Source organism: Schistocerca nitens, chromosome 11, assembly GCF_023898315.1.
Source record: "Schistocerca nitens isolate TAMUIC-IGC-003100 chromosome 11, iqSchNite1.1, whole genome shotgun sequence".
Lineage (NCBI taxonomy): Eukaryota > Metazoa > Arthropoda > Insecta > Orthoptera > Acrididae > Schistocerca > Schistocerca nitens.
In genome coordinates this window covers 151,179,915-151,196,299 of record NC_064624.1, presented here as the reverse complement: position 1 = coordinate 151,196,299, position 16,385 = coordinate 151,179,915, and the positions used below count along the sequence as shown (strand labels likewise).

Sequence of the window (16,385 nt, the reverse complement as noted above, 5' to 3'; positions counted from 1 at the left end):
AGCACACCTCACGCAAACACGATCACCAACTTCTCCATCTCGGGCAAGAATGCAAAGCAGCAATATGGAAGGGAGGGGGAAGAAGAAGGGATAGAGTACAGGTCGGGGAGCGAGAGGAGTGCAGTCTGACTGAACGTGCAGGGATTAGAATGCCAAAAGGACCAGAGTCAGGAGGTTGTGGGTCAGGGAGCTGGGGAAAACAGCAGAACACTCGGGTTGTGAAGCAACCAGTGACACTCAGCATATTATGTTTAGCTGCCCCCACACCCTACAGTAAACAGTTTCCACCCCCCCTCTGAGCTATTATCTCCTCAACATTCTCTTCACCCACCCTCATTGTTTTCCAACTTTTGCCAACAATCTCGCCCAACATTCCCCTCCCCCACATCTTTTTCCCGACCTCCCCCCCGCCCATACACTACTCCTCCAGACTGCTGCTTCCATCCCAAGTGATAGTTGCACTCTGGCCCGAGCTGTCAAGAGTTGGTGGTCACTTGTCTGTGAGGTATGCTTGCTTGTGAGTATGAATAGTGTGGGTTTCTCTTTTGCTGATTAAGGCCATGGCCAAAAGCTTTATGTAAGTGCCTTAATTACACTTGTCTGCAACTAAACATGGTAAGTAGCAATCTATCTTCCCACATACTTAAAGTCGGCAGAATTCAGTTATAATCATTATCAATTATATATAGTTTATATCTAATATAAATAAAAAACAAAGAACAGAATCCAATTACAATAAGAGTATGCAATTACAAAGCATTATCCTGCCTGCCAGACTTAATTTTGTAAGGACTGTTTTAATGAAATGAAACATTTTTATTAAAGTTAAGTAACATACTAAAAGAATTTATATTCTATATTTTAAAAATAACCCACTAAAATGTAAACCTTATTGTTATATTTATTTATCTGTTTATTTTCACAGTGAATGAGCGTTTTGTAATGAAAGTAATATATATCTAATGCCATTTTATTTTATGGTTTATTCAATGTTATTTAATGTCCTGTCAACTGTCAAAGTTAATTGCAATTCTTAAACTTTCTGTCATTGAAGCAAAATGTACCCAAGGCTCATGTGGAACCACTGTCGTTTGCCTAATTTTGCTCGAAGTGTCGAGCACCACCTGTGCTGATCAATTTAGTAAACATGTAATTGATTGTAAAAGCCACACAGTGTCAACTTTGCACAGTTGTATCTTGAAATAACCAAGACAAACTTAACTACATGTGACTGTGCGGTATTGTGTACGGAAAACTGGTTCCATGAGGCAGAAACTAATAATCCCTGCTGCAACAGAGCTGCTTGTTTCTCACAAAGTCTCATAGAGCACAATACAGAAAATGTGAAAGTGTCTTTCTTCTCAATCATTAATATAATACTTTGTGTTTCCTACAATCATTGCTTTTATGAAATTTTAAATATCTTTTTATATTTTTGGAATAATCATATTGAGTAACAATCGGTAGTAGTACTGTATCTGTCTGTCAAGGAATATCAGAAGTAATAGTGTTTCAATGAGCTATGGAGGAATTTTGTGAAGTTTTTGTGATGATGTTTGGATATTTTACTGGAATATGATGCAAGGAAAAGAAAAACGTTGGACAGAGATTTATTACACAGCAGTGTCCTTATTTGCCAAGAACTGAACCCGTCATGCCTACTACGCGAAAACTATTACCGAATGAGCCATAAGTTCGATGAAGATCTACAAGCATCAGATGAGTACACTTTTTAGTTTGTAAGTGTTATTACGAATTTTATCACTTAAAATAAGTGGATGGACACAATTAGTGACAATTCCTAAAAATGTGCACGAGAACAACTGATGATTTATCGGTGACAATGAGCCCACCGTACAGTGAGCCTCAACCTTCAAATGCATGTACCACTCTCAGAACACATTTCTGGCCATATGTCCTAATTACTTTCCTCACTCCTTAACCTCTCATGTATCATTTTCTACAATTGGTCTCCATTTAGCAAATCACTCTACATACAGAAAATTATTTATTTATACATATTTTGCTAGGAGATCTTTAGTATGTCTGGTGGCACCTGCTATTCCTCCTGAACTCTTAACAGCATTGCAGTGCCTCTTCAACGGTACTGTTGCAGCCACATGTAGTTAGCGTTGCTTCACGCAGTGGAGAATGGCAAAACAGAGGCACACCGGCGACCGAGGCGTTTCGAAGTAGGCATTCACAGATAGTCTTGCTGACAGCAGCAGTCTACCAACAGTCTGACGTAAGGACACACACAGACCGAGCGCTGAGCGAAGCCTGGAGAGTGCTGAGTAAGTGAAAGTGAGGCCAGCACACTAAGTTACACTGCAATATACTGTGGGAATAACAACAAAAAGCTACCATCGAGGGTAAAAGGTCCTCCTGCTGGATATAAACAGTGGAGCGCAGGCAGCAACAGACAGAAGTCATTAGGAAGCAGTTCAGATCCGAGGACGGACATGGTCCGTGTCCAAATGTTCAATCTTCGTAGGTGACGATTCCGGAAGACTGTTCCAGTTCGCAGGAGTCATCCGTTCGCCACTAGATGTCAACTTCAGCTCTGGAGGTCGGCCCGGGTTCACTCGGCATCACGGCTGACTAACCATGGTGAGAACTTCCAGCAGGACCGACTGCAGCGTGGTCTCAGCCACAGGCCCTGCCTGGGAATGATGCCCGGACTTCACGGCAACCCGACCCCACGGCGCGTGGTCCGTCCTTGACTGGGCCTCGCTGACATTGCGACCGACTGTTTACCAGCCGGCGATGCAGCAGGCGTCGGCAGCTGACCTCACGGAGACACGGCTCTGTAGGCGTGCCCGTACGGAGGGTGCCGAGCGGCGATGAGTTCATCTCAACCACAGGCCATACTGGCTTAAGTGGAACACTGGTGGCCTGAGGCTCGCGAGTGCGATCAGCGGCACGCATTGCGTGCATTGTCGGAGAATCTACACAGCAGCAACCACGCGGAGGCATCCGCCGGGCTGGGCAGCGGCGACGAGGGAGAAATTTTAAAAGAAAGTTCAATAAATAATTGTAAAACTCCACTCCGTCTCAGTCTTTGGTGCAACCACTGTGTCTGCTGTTAACAAGTGGTGCAAAAGCCGTAACAAGTGGTGTCAGGTGCACCCACGCCACAACTGACTAGCACCGTGCGGAAAAACCGAGGAACACCGAATAAGGTGAGTCCAGCAACTGCCTTCTCTCTATGTTTTCCGTGTAGGTAAGACATGTCGAGGGTAACGTTAAGGGATGTGAGAGTCATTTGGAAGGCCTAACAGCCCTGTAGACTTATCGCAGTTTCGTGGGAATGAGTCACATTAACTTAGTACCATCTAAATGTGTAGTGTGTGGATTAACAGGTCACGTCACTCCTTGCGATAAATTTGTACCAACCACTTGTGATGTATGTGGCTTCTACGGTCACGTAACGGGGCAATGTGGTATGTCTAGATGGCTTGCCATTAGACGTGCTAGGAATTAACTTGCTTCTGGATAATACAATTTTATTTTTGTGAGGTGAGGTATATCACACAGAAAATGCCAGAGACACAAGCAACCTGGACAAGTGACACTGTAGTCGCACTGACAGAGCAAATTAAGAAACTGACTGAAGAAAAGAAGTTGCGAAAGCAGACATGCAGAGCAAGGAGCAACAATTCTTGCAAAATACTCCATCAGGCTCAGGAAGCGATAGTGTAGAATGCAACGGTACTGTCTTTTCCGGTGTGGCAGATTGTTCAGCGGCTAATTTGATATCTTCCTTCTCAGGTAAAACATCAGAGGATGTGAATGTTTTCATTGGTAAGGTACATAGTATGGCTAGACTGTGTGGCTGGTCGGATGAAATGCGTTTGCAAATGGCGAGGTTATGGTCAGCAGGTGACGCTAAGACTTATGTGGCAAACCACGAAGGGTTAAAGGATGCTACTGCGTTCACAGAGTTTGCCGAGGAATTATTTGCAAAGGTTTAGGAAACAAAACAGTGCCAGACTTTTTAGAGAAAAATTGGGGAGGATGATGCAGAAAACAGGTGAAACGGTAGAAGAATTTTCAGACAGAATTAGGAGAAAGAATGCGCACACGTACGAGTTAACGCAAGATGAGAGTGCAAATGAAGTTCTATTGAAAGAAGCAGAGAACAGAGCTTTAGACGCATCTTTGCGAGGGGTCTCGCCAGATTTTTCCTACCGGATATGGATGGAAAATCCAAGTGACTTAGCAGCAGCATTGCGCGTAGCTACACATTTGCAGGATGTGGATAGCGCCACTAGAAGTCGCAGTGACAAGAAAAATTTTCGTCTTCAAAGAGTGTTACCGCTGTGGGAAGCAAGGTCATTTTAAGTGACAATGTCAGGAACTGCAGTCTTTCAATTGTCAGAAAATAGGGCATAAGGCACGGCTGTGTAAAGCCACGAAACGGGTTAATGATACAGCAGGTAAAAAACTATTAAACAGAAAAAGGAGTGTTCCTGCCGTCAGGAGTCATTCCCAGTAAAAAAGAGGTACTCAGAGAGTGCACGAAGAGGCGGATTGTAGTTTGATGGTTTGGATAAAATATAAGTGGCGAAGAGTTTTAGTGGATACTGGAGTGCGTGTATCAGTTGTCAGTGTGGACTTCGTGGGCAACAAAGGATTGGAAGCTACGAGATACAGATTGCGCGCAGTAGGTGATAAAAAATTAGATGTACTAGGGACAGCACAGCTCAAGTTTAAGATAGGGAATGTGTGCTTCCGGGAGCAAATGGAGATGATGTCAACTGTGAGACAGGGATTTTCAGCGATACTTGGGTTGGACTTTCTGATTAAACATCACGTCAAAATTGACCTTTCGCAACATACGCTGGAACTCTATGGGAACTTGTTCTCAATGAGTACAGCCACTGCAAATGTTTCAGAGTCACAAGGTGCCCTGATAGCTAAGGTGATACCAACTAAACTGCGTAGAAGTGCATTGAAGGTGATTTCGTGTGACAAGGTACGAACAGATATAGGGAAGCTCATCTGGGTACCAGTGTATGTCGATGTGCCACAGCAGGGGTTATTCTTGGTAGCGCCACTACCGAGTAATGAGGTTTTAGACAAAAAGCATTGCTTTATTCGTAGGAGTGTATCACAGGTAACAGACATAAATGGGCAATTTATGGTACCGGTGAGTTTAGATAACTTCGGGCGGGATGATGTCGATCTGCCGAAGGGATTAGTAATAGCCACAGTAGAGTTAATGGATGAAGAAGACATCGATAGATCGAGGCTAGACTGATGTAAAGCAAACCGTCAGCACGTCTGCACTTCGTGACAAGGTAAAAATCATTTGAGAGGAAATGATCGTTCGGGTATGTAAGCTTTATTACTAAAGTATAAAGCATTTTTTGAAGCACAGGTTACGTTACTTGCTACACGGATAACACAGCATCGTATTCTGACAGGGAATTGCGCTCCGGTGTATCGTAAGCCATACAGACTACCGAAACAATTACAACCAGTAGTAGAGCAATTAATAGAGCAACAACTGGAAGATGGGATAATCCAGCACAGTAATAGTCCTTGGTCTAGTAGCGAGGTCCTAGTTCCGAAGAAGACACCGGACGGGTCAAAAAAATTTCACTTTTGTTGCGATTACAGACACTTGAATGAACGGACAGTGGTGGACGTATATCAGATTCCGAATATCACAGAAACGTTAGACAACCTAGGGCAGTGTAAATTTTTCAACACTATGGCTGCAAAGTGGTTCTCACCAGATTGAAGTATGTCCGTAGGACAGGCCAAAAACAGCATTTACGATGCATTGTGTTCACTTCGAGTATAAAAGAATGCCGTTTAGACTAAGAAACACTCCAGCAACATTTCAGAAGTTGTTGGATGGAGTCCTCCGCGGGTTGAAACCGAAAAAATGCATGGTGTTTCTGGATGACATAGTTTTTTCAAGAGATATAGATCAGCATGTGGAATGGTTAGAGGAGGTGTTTAAGAGATTAGAGGCAGCACGGCTAACATTAAGTTTGGACAAATGCCATTTTGCGCAAGCACAAGTAAACTATCTCGGGCATGTTATGAGTCAGGACAGGGTACGGACAGATCCTCGTCTCACTTCTGCAGTACGAGATTTTCCGGTTCCGCATACGGTTAAACAACTGCAATTGTATATTGGTCTTGCGAACTATTATCTAAAATTCATACAGGGGTTCGCAGAAATAGCAAGGCCACTTGCTAAGTTGCTAAGAAAAGGTGTTACCTTCCAGTGGACGTCAGAGTGTGAGAAAGCATTTCAAGAGTTGAAACGGATACTGACATCAGATCCAGTTTTGAAGTTTCCAGACTGTTCGCGTCTAATCACGCTCTTGGGGTTGTACTTGGGCAAGAAATTGATGGCAAAGAACATCCGATTGCGTTCGCGTCTCGTCAACTTAAGGCGGAACAAAATTACTCCACGACGGAGGAGGAATTATTAGCGGTAATATACGGGATTTTGTACTTTCGATGTTATCTGTACGGTAGAAGGTTTAAGGCTGCGACAGATCATTCAGCTCTGAAATGGTTATTAGGTCTGAAAGACCCAGCAAGTAAGCTAGTGAGATGGGCGCGGAAACTCGATTATGAGGTGATACACAAGCCAGGTGTGAAACATGCCAATGCTGACGCATGGAGCAGGAAAGTGGCAGTATTACAGATAACAGGGGTGACTGAAAATGAGTGGAAAAGGGCACAAGCCGTGGATAGTGATTTCCAATTGTTCAGAAAGCAACCGCAGTTCCTAGTACAGGACAGGTTACTTTGCAGGTCGACAAAATGCGGCCCGCGCGTCGTCGTACCAGCAGTGCTAAAATCTGAAGTTTTGCAACAGGCGCATGACCATTTTCTTTCAGGACGTGACGGGAAAAGAGCTACAGATAGGCGGATAGTGGAGAAGTTTTGGTGGAGGAAACGACGTCAAAACATGGACGAGTATGTCAGGAATTGTGTGCCATGCGCACAGCATGCAGACTTGAGCCATCAAAAAATTCAGCTTCAAAGATTACCAGAGGCAGACAGACCTTTCCAACAAATCTGAATTGGTGTATTAGGCCCATTTAATAGGAGTGCAGCAGAGAAAGTATGTGTTAACAGTGATTGACTACTTTTCTAGTTATTTAGTCATGGACGCATTACCAGATCAGAAAGCAAGTACGGTGGCACAAGCTTTAGTTAATAATTGGTTACTCAGGTATGGGATACCTCAGTCCTTAATCTCTGATCTGATGAAGCAACTGTGGAAGTTACTGAAGGTAAAGAAACTATGGACTAGTACATCCCATTCGCAAGCAAACGGACGAACGGAGAGAGTGCATTGCACGATCGCTGAATGTTGAATCACTATGTAAATAGTCAACACACCGACTGGGATGTGTACCTGCAATTCATAACCAGTGCATACAATAATAAGGTACATACGTCGACAGGATTGTCACCGTACGAAGTGGTGTATGGAAGGAAGATGCTATCACCTTTTGACATGCTTCGTCCAAGGCTGGGAACGGAGGGCGAGCATGTAAGGCAATTTGCGAAAACCATTAAGGAAATATGGCAGAGAGTTAGACGAGCTACCATGAAAGCGTTGGAATGAGAAGAACAGTTGGGAGGTACAACGAGGAAGTTGCCACAGTACAGAGTAGGTCAGTGGGTGCTACTAGCTAATCCATATGTTCCAAAATGGAGGACCAAGAAGTTCACAAACAAGTTCCACGGACCGTACCACATAGTGGAAATGACATCACCTGTCAATGTAAAATTACAATTGCCTACCAAGACAACAGCAGTTCAGGTTAGTAGAGTTAAGCCGTGACGCAGGATGGGGTATAAGTGGATAGTATGGGGCGTAGTCCTCTGGCAGCTGACAAGCTGGCCAGGTACAGGATATGCCGTTGCAAAGCAGGGTGTTGTTCAGGAAACAACCAGCTGTGGTCTTCACGAGTCGACGCTTCGGCTCGCACTCAGTATACTGCAGGTAAGGAACGAGATGCGGCAGCTACAGGTGGTGGTATCCAGTGTGGAAACGGTTGCATCTAAGAACGGAATATTATGGGACGTGCAAGAAGAGTACAAGGCTTTGGATAGGTCATGTAAGGAAATTAGGGAACAACTGCGCCAAGTCGCGAGCATGATTCCAGGGAGGAGAAAGAGAGTAAAGAGGGGTCGGTCGAATGCAGGTGGGAAGTTGCTGAAAACAATTTTTGCAACAGCAGAAAGAGACAATATTGAGGGTTTGAACAATTCTTTAACAGCTATTCGCGACAGGGAGGAAAGCATAGGGAAGTTAGTGGATATACACACAACAGAGATACGGGGATTAGCAACAGAGTTGTTGAATGTGACACGTGTGGTGCTTGGGATGGCTACAGGGTTACGAGCATATATAAAACAAACACAGGAATTATTGAATATGGATCTGGAACAGGTACAAACGTGATTGGATATAGTGGAAAGGAAGCTGGAAACGGCTAAATTGGTGTGGGAACTGGTTAACAGCATTGGTGATGCACGAGTGAATATGGATGAATTGCAAGAGGCAGTACATCACGCATTGCACGAGCAGGTGAGTGTGAATGTTACCAGAAAAATTCAGACGGAGTCTGAAGCAGGCAGAGGGAGAGTTTCCAGAGGGGGTAGAGCACGTAGTGCCGATAATTGGAGTGAGTATGTCACTTTTTTAGCATATGTCTAGGATTAAGGTAACAACGGATCTAATTAAGATGTATATAGAGATTAGATTTCCAGTAACTAGTGTGAGGAGACAGTATCGCTGTTACACAGTGCATCCTTATCCGGTCAGATGGGAGTGCATGGGGAAGGGCGTACAGTTCAGGACACAGGAGGTTTTACTAATTTCTAAGGAGAGTGATACTGATGCTACTATGTCGAGCTTAGAGTTGAGTAGATGTCTAACGGAGTCAGTTTCCATTTGTCCATCACGGGTTGTTTTCACGGGCGAGAGGTCGTGTGAGATCCAGTTATTTAGGGCAGAAGCAGAAGCTTCTGAGTGTTTGAGAATAATAGTGAAGCCTACGCCACATTTTCAACACGTTAGGAGGCATTGGTTGTATTCAGTACTCGCTACGGAGAGGATATCAGCCAAGCGTTATGACAATGGGAATTGGACAGCAACCACGGAGATGGAATTACAGGACAGTGGTTTTCTCATCAACGGGACAAATTGTGAAATAGTAGGGGATCATTTCAGCTTACCAGCGACAGTCGCAGGTGTCACCAAGGTTACAGATACTCATCTGGCGTTGTACTGGCCAGATGCGTCATTCAGCATCGCTCCAGGAGAAAATTTGACGTATATTAACAACACCTGGGATGCTACTCTATTGCAAACGATAGATAAACTAGTAGATTCCAAGAAAGGTCAAATTTCAATGCAGCAATTATTAAGGTATGTGCAGGAGTACGATACCAGGCGGAAATGTAGAAATGAGCATTAAGATACAAATGTGTTAATAGGGAACATTTGTTGTGAACGAGCCTTTTTTTTTGTTTGGTTTGTATGATATCTCTCAAAGATATTCAGTATACATCAAGTCATGGAACAAACAACATCATATGTTTTCATCGTGTTAATGTCGAATTTTGTACCAGAAAGTGATGATTTGCGGAAAGCATTAATTTTTTTGTTTTCATTTGAAAAAAATTGCTGCAGAGTCACATCGAATGCTTGTCGAGGCATGTGGTGATCATACTCTATCAGAAGCAACACGCAAAAGATGGTTTCAACAGTTCAGAAATAATGATTTTGATGTAAGAAATGAAGAACGTGCTAGACTACCAAAAAAGTTCAAAGACACCCAATTGCAAGCAATATTGGATGAAGTTGATACTTTGAGTCAGAAGCAAATGGCAGCAATGCTAAATGTTGCACAACAAACAACTTCTGACCTTTTGTAAGTTATGGGAAAGATCCAAAAGTGTGGAAAATGGGTGCCACAGGTATTGAATGAAAGCCTGGTGGAAAACCGAAAAACCATTTGTCAAATTTTGCTTCAAAGACATGAAAGAAAATCAATCTGAATCGCATTGTTACTGGGAATGAAAAATGGATTTATTTTAAGAATCCTATACGGGAAAAATCACGAGTTAGTCCAGGACAACCATCAACATCGACTGCAAAACCAGATCGATTCGGCAAGAAGACAATGCTGTGTGTTTGGTGGGATCAGAAAGGTGTGGTGTGTCACGAGTTTCTAAAACCTGGTAACTGTGAATATTAATTGCTACAGACAACAAATGAGCAATTTGAACTAAGCATTGATCGAAACAAGACCAGAGTGAGCCAGAGGACATGGAAAAGTAATTTTTTTACACGACAATGCACCTGCACACAAAGCAAAACTGGTTCAGGATACAATCAAAACATTCGGCTGGGAGCTGCTACCCCACCCGCCATATTAACCATATTTGGCCCCTTCGGACTAATATTCGGTTTCATCAATGGGACACGCATTGGCTGAGGAACATTTGAATTCCTACGAAGAATTCGAAAATTGGGTGTCCGATTGGTTTGCTTCAAAAGACCAACATTTCTATTGGCGTGGTGTCCACAAATTGCCAGAAAGGTGGTCAAAATGTATAAAAAGCAATGGTCAGTACTTTGAATAAAATGTTTTTACTTTTCAATTCAAAATTAGTGTTTCATTTTCACTAAAAAAATAACAACACGCTCATTTCATACTGGTACCTGGTAGTGACCATTGGTATTTCAACCAGTACTATTACCGTGTCTATTGTATTTATCGGTGTGGTATACGTCTTATTAAAATGGAGGATTCAGCATGTTAATGCAAGACCACTCCACGAGATTCCTGTAGAATAGATTACCAGTAGGGCCTGAGTCAGGACAACCTGGATGTATTTAGGGAAGAAGTAGAATATAGGATAGACCTAGAGTTAACATACAGGGTAAATTCGGGGACGTATTTAATTTTTAGGAGGAGGCAGTGTTGCGGCCACATGTAGTAAGCGTTGCTTCATGCAGTGGAGAATGGCAAAACAGAGGCATGCCGTTGACTGACGCGTTGCGCAGTAGGCAGGCACTGATAGCCTTGCTGACAGCAGCAGTCTACCAACAAGCTGACGCAATGACGCACACAGATCGAGCGAAGCCTGGAGAGTGTTGAGTAAGAGGAAGTGAGGCCAGCACACTAAGTTATGCTGCAATATACTGTGGGAGTAATAATAAAAAGTTACCACCGAGGGTAAAAAACATCCTCCTGCCGGATATAAATAGTGGAGCACAGGCAGCAACAGACAGAAGCCATTAGGAAGCAGTTCGCATCTGAGGACGGACGTGGTCTGTGTCCGAATGTTCAATATTCGTAGGCGACGATTCCGCAAGTCTGTTCCAGCTCATAGGAGTCATCCGTTTGCCGCCAGATGTCAACTTCAGCTCTGGAGGTCGGCCCGGGTTCGGTCGGCACCACAGATGACTGACTACGGCGAGAACTTCCAGCAGGACCGGCCGCAGCGTGGTCTCTGTCACAGGCACCGCCGGGGACTGACGCCCGGACTTCACGCCAACCCGGCCCCACGGCACGTGGTCCGTCCACGACGGGACCTCGCGAACTTCGCCACTGACAGCTTCCCAGCCACCTGTGCAGCAGGCATTGGCAGCTGACCTCAGGGCGACGCGGATCTGTGGACGTGCCCGTACTGGGGGTGCCGAGTGGCGCCGAGTTCATCTCAACCACAGGGCATCCTGGCTTCAGCGGAGCACTGGTGGCCTGAGGCTCGCGAGTGCGATCAGCGGCGCGCGTCGTGCGCATTGTCAGAGAATCTACACAGCAGCAGCCAGGCAGAGGGATCCGCAGGGCTGGGCAGCGACGACGAGGAATAAATTGTAAAGAAAGTTCAATAAATAACTGTAAAACTCCACACCGTCTCAGTCTTTGGCGCAGCCACTGTGTGTGCTGCTAAAAAGTGGTGCAGAAGCCATAACAGTACTGGAATAGCACCTCAGCATCAAACGAAACTAGTGATCCTACCTAAAGCCCACGAAGGGTAATTTACATTCAGGAGAGAGGCACAATAGGACCGTCTGCACAGCTGCGCACAGAAACCGTGCCAGGATGACGTAGTGGATAGTGCATCTGGCAGGATCGGATCCCGGCCTTGGTAAAAAATTTCATTCTTCTCTTCAGTCTGCATACAAAAATTATGCAAGCTTGTACGTCAGTTGTCACTTATTTTCATTTTACTATTCTTTTCATGTATTTTTTGGTTCTTCCATACACATCAGATGCACAAAGTAGATGCTTCCAACTGATAGTACATCACATTCATAAATTTCACTACGCACAGTCTTTTCTGTTTCACAATGCACAGGGTGAAACTAACTTGCTGTATTGTTGACTGAGGGACCATGGGATCTGTAGAGAGTAAGACTGGAGTAGAGTGGGGTGTTGTGGCAGGGTTAGAGAGAGAGAGAGAGAGAGAGAGAGAGAGAGAGAGAGAGACCAAGTGCACATTCTTCCTTTTAATTTGTTACTTCTTCGCAACAGATGGAGTTCTTTTTATGTACACAATAAACATATTTGAAGTTGCAGCTGAAGAAGAATCCCTGCAAATAACATTCATTATGTTGAGCTACATTTGTGGTTACTTTTTTTCTGTCACACATATTAATCACCGATTGTTAATTGTTTTTAGTAATAATGGCCTGCAAAAGGCGAAGTCTATCACCTCACTTAACATGTACAATTACGACATTATGCATATTGAAACTTTGTGCACACATACTTAAGCTGAGCCAATTTCAAAGCCAGGGGAACAGAAATACTTATGCAACACAAATTTCAAGTGAAACACACACAGTTACATTATAGGAACATTTGAAAAATTCCCCGGGGTAGTGTTACAGGCTCTTTCCTGTTCCTTATCTATATAAATGATTTGGAAATAGCCTGAGCAGCTGTCTTAGGTTGTTTGTAGATGACACTCATTTATCGACTAGAACAGGCATCAGATGATCAAAACAAATTGCAAAATGATGTAGAAAAGATATACGAATGGTGAAAAAATTGGCAATTGACCCTAAATAACCGAAAGTGTGAGGTCATCCACACGAGTATCAAAAGGAATCCCTTTAACTTCAGTTACACGATAAATCAGTCAAATCTGAAGGCCGTAAATTCAACTAAATACCTAGGAATTACGATTACAAACAACTTAAATTGGAAGGAACACACAGAAAATGTTGTTTGAAATGCTAACCAAATGCTAACCAAAGACCGCGTTTTATCGGCAGGACACTTGGGAAATTTAAAAGATCTAAGGAGACTGCCTACACTACACATGTCTGTCATCTTTTAGAATACTGCTGCCCAGTGTGGAATCCTTGCCAGATAGGATTGACGGAGTACATCGAAAAGTTCAAAGAAGGGCAGCGCGTTTTGTACTACTGCGAAATACGGGAGAGAGTGTTACTGAAACGATACAGGATTTGGAGTGGACATAACTAAAACAAAAGCGATTTTAGTTGCCGAGGATTTGTATCACCAGCTTTCTCCTCCAAATGTGGAAATATTTTGTTGACACTGACCTACATACAGAGGGACGATCACCATGATAAAATAAGGAAAATCAGAGCTTGTAAGGAAAGATGTAGGTGTTCGTTCTTTCTGCGCACGATAAGAGATTGGAATAATAGGGACTAGAGAAGGTGGTCGATTAACCCTCTACCAGGCACTTAAATGTGATTTGAGAGTATCCATGTAGATGTAGGTAGATGTAGATGTACTGACAATCTCAAAATGTAAATATTTAGAACTACTGAAACCTTTGGTACGATTTTGAAGACATTATCGTCATAATACTTTGCCACTGGAATGTTTGTAACTGAAAGCAACAAAAAATTGCTTTATTCACAATTCTTTATTATGTCAACATTTTCATGTAAAATTCACAAAGTAATAAGCAATGCAATAAATTATTTCAATTGTTTGTTGCTAAGACACTTTTGCTGGTACTAAAAATTTTGTTAATATTTATTTTTCAAAATACTTCTGTAAACATAATCATGAGAATGTGTAAGAAGCTTCTAATCGCAATTTCCTATAGTAAGGGCCAGGACTAAGCCACTTGAAAAACTGGTTTTGTAGCCAATACGTTCCCAATTTCAATGAGATCGTGTGCAATTTTGACGTGACAGCAAAAATTTGCACGATACGGGAGACGATGTTCCATCACTTCGTTGTAAAATATAGCCGTAACCCTAACTGCGAATCTAAGAACATCACAAACAGTAAAAATAAACAGAAGTATTTTGAACCTCTACATATCACTCCTGTCATGAAATTATGCACTAGACTAATATGTAATAAAGCATTTTTCAATATTTTACTTACCTACTGTAGGAGGGTATGTCAGACAGCAAACTAAAAGTAACTTGGTCCTTTCTGATTACAACCTGCTTGGAGCTACGAAAAAACCTCTGCGCGGACATCACTTCCTGAAGTTCCTTGGAGTGTGAGTGGGTGTCCTGTATTGGGTGCAACAGACTCCAGGAAAGTGGTTCTAGGAGGGTGTACCAGAGCTAATAGGGCTGAATCAGGAGAATATGGTGGATGTGGCAGTATCTGGATTCCCGTTTCACTGAAGGCAGCCATGGTTTTTTGACTTTTCTGAGGATGATCATTGTATTGTAAAAGCAGTTACGACAGTGCACACACAATGCACAACACACTGTCCACTCACGTAATGACAGCAGTTGGGATAATGGGCTGACTGTGCAGGGATTATGCTTCTAGTGATTGTCTTGCCACCTACAGGTAGGCCAATAACTACATACTTTCAACTGTAATGATAAGTCGAATGACATACCGAGAATTATGGGGAACAAAATTTTAAATTAATATGGAGTGGCCCTTTAAATTACTCTCATCATAATTATAGAATACACACACAAATATTCCTCATGAATATATCTATTAGTAAATAGGATGTCAAAATTCTTGCAGTAGTTCCTGAGATTAGCCCAAACACCACACACTAACCACAGTGGAGACCTGAATCTGTAATATGAGTGCATGTATGTAGTGGTATGTAGACAGACAGATACGTACATACAATACATAACATACACAGTGTGGTCCATTGATTGTGACCAGGCCAAATATCTCATGAAATAAGCGTCAAACGAAAAAACTATGAGGAACGAAACTTTTGTGACTTGAAGGGGGAAACCAGATGGTGCTACCATATGTCAAACGGATATCAACTGTGTTTTTTTAAATAGGAACCCCCATTTTTTATTGCATATTCTTGTAGTATGTAAGGAAATATGAATGTTTTAGTTGGGCCACTTTTTTCACAGTGATGGATGGCGCTGTAATAGTCACAAACATATGGTTCACAATTTTAGACGAACAGTTGGTAACAGGTAGGTTTTTTAAATTAAAATACAGAGCATAGGTATGTTTGAACATTTTATTTTGGTTGTTCCAATGTGATAAATGTACCTTTGTGAACTGATCATTTTTGAGAATGCATGCTGTTACAGTGTGATTACCTGTAAATACCACATTAATGCAAAATTATGTCCGTAAACCTCAATGCATTTGGCAATACGTGTAATGATATTCCTCTCAACAGCTAGTAGTTCGCCTTCCGTAATGTTCGCACATGCATTGACAATGCACCGATGCACGTTGTCAGGCGTTGTCGGTGGACTACGATAGCAAACATCCTTCAACTTTCCCCACAGAAAGAAAACTGGGGATGTCTGATCTGGTGAACATGTGGGTCATGATATGGTGCTTCGACACCCAATCCAGCTGTCATGAAATATGCTATTCAATACCATTTCAACTGCACGTGAGCTATGTGCCGGACATCCATCGTGTTGGAAGTACATCGCCATTCTGTCATGCAGTGAAACATCTTGTAGTAACATCGGTAGAACATTACGTAGGAAATTGGCATACATTGCACCATTTAGACTGCCATCGATAAAAATGGGGGCCAATTATCCTTCCTCCTATAATGCCGCACCATACATTAACCCGCCAAGGTTGCTGATGTTCAACTTGTCGCAGCTATCGTGGTTTTTCCATTGCCCAATAGTGCGTATTATGCCAGTTTACGTTACCGCTGTTGGTGAACGACGCTTTTTCGCTAAATAGAACACGTGCAAAAAATCTGTCACCATCCCGTAATTTCTCTTGTGCCCCGTGGCACAACTGTACACAACGTTCAAAGACGTCACCATGCAATTCCTGGTGCATAGAAATATGGTGTGGGTGCAATCTATGTTGATGTAGCATTCTCAACACATACGTTTATGAGATTCCCAATTCTCGTGCAATTTGTCTGCTACTGATGTGCGGATTAGCCACGACAGCAGCTGAAAC

The 16,385-nt window shown here is 42.9% G+C and overlaps 1 protein-coding gene across 2 annotated transcripts in view; it reads right to left on the bottom strand.

Annotated features, from left to right (window-relative positions):
* The window catches only part of LOC126213457 (ras-related protein Rab-18-like), a 289,633-nt gene that overhangs the window by 233,045 nt on the left and 40,203 nt on the right, over positions 1 to 16,385 (bottom strand). The gene's annotated exons all lie outside the window — the stretch shown is intronic.